This window comes from Bos indicus x Bos taurus, chromosome 16 (assembly GCF_003369695.1).
Source record: "Bos indicus x Bos taurus breed Angus x Brahman F1 hybrid chromosome 16, Bos_hybrid_MaternalHap_v2.0, whole genome shotgun sequence".
Taxonomy (NCBI): Eukaryota; Metazoa; Chordata; class Mammalia; order Artiodactyla; family Bovidae; genus Bos; species Bos indicus x Bos taurus.
In genome coordinates this window covers 43,649,374-43,650,937 of record NC_040091.1, presented here as the reverse complement: position 1 = coordinate 43,650,937, position 1,564 = coordinate 43,649,374, and positions in this window count along the sequence as shown.

Genomic DNA, 1,564 nt, shown 5'->3' with positions numbered 1-1,564 from the left:
AGGCAAGAATACTGGAGTGGGTTGCCATGCCCTCCTCCAGGGGATCTTCTCAACCCAGGATAGAACCAGGTCTCCCGCATTGCAGGCGGATTCTTCATCATCTGAGCCACCTGGGAAGCCCAAGAATACTGGCGTGGGTAACCTATCCCTTCTCCAGGGCAACTTCCTGACCCAGGAATTGAACCGGGTCTCCTGCATTGCAGGCGGATTCCTTACCAGCTGAGCTACCAGGGAAGCCCATGTTACACTATATTTGCTATATAATCCATGTATTTTTTCCATCTTTGGGTCTATAGGCACTGGTAGATGAGCAAAGGGGTCACGATATAACCACAGTCAAAAGGCTGCTCCCAGGGCTTGTCTCCATTCCCCCTCTGCCTTCATCCCTGGGACACACGGGTACTGGATCCAGATTCACACCCAGACTCCACGTCCTGACCCGGCTGTGAGGGCACCTCTCGCCACCAGGAGGCGCTGCTTCCTCCGTGTCAGAGGAAGCCCAGGGGCAGATACAGGGCTTCCTCCCTCCATCTTTGTCCTAATCAGGGCTGGTTAACGGAACCTCCTGGCAACTTTTTTCCTGTTCTCATTCTCCGCTCCCCCACGCCCTTCTCTTTCTCTCCCCCATCCACTCTCTCTTAAAATAAAACTTTCTATAACGGAAAATTTCAAAATGTACAAAAGTATATGCGAACCCCCCGGATGCCATGAGTCAACTTCAACAATTATCGCCTCATGACCAATCTTGTTTCACCTACCTCCTACCTGGGGAACTTTCTAAGTATGTAGATACCCAGGTCCCACCCAAGATGGGGGAGTCAGAGTCTTAGGGCTTAGGAAGCTCCCAGGCCGCCCTTTGGGAACCACTTTCACAAACTTGGCCCCGCCTCTGGGATGCCGGCTCTGCCCCCCAGCCCCCAGCCCGAGCTTGCGGGCCTTCTCCCATCTCTGACCCAAGTCCTGTGGCTCCCATCACCCCTCTCGCTCAGGCCCCACAGGACTCCGGCACAGCTGGTCCCTGCCCTTTGTATGGTCGCTCTTCTGCATCTATCTGAGAGCCAGTACTAAGTGACCACACCTCACACCCTTGAGCAATCTCTGGCAGCTACGTTCTGTTGGCTCCTGGGTCTTTCGCTGCCTCTTCCTATGGACAGAGAACAGGCCCCCGAGTCCACCATTTCTAGACTGGAAAGATACTGCTAAGCTATTAAAACTTGACTGTGAAGTGTTCAGTAAAATCTCAGTGATGAGCTGAACTGTGTCACCACCACCCCGCCCCCACTCTGCAAACCCATAGTTGAAGTCCTGACCCTCAGGATTTCAGAATGTGACTGAATTTGGAGACTGGGTTTCCACGCCCCCCCCCGCCCCCCCGCCTATTTATCTGTGACTGCACTGGGTCTTAGCTGTGGCACCAGCATCTTCGATCTTAGTTGTGACATGTGGGATCTAGTTTCCTAACTAGGGACTGAACTTGGGACCCCACTGCACCACCAGGTAAGTCCCTGGATATAGTTTCTTTAATGAGGTAATCAGGTTAGAGGTCATCAGGGTGGGTTGTAAT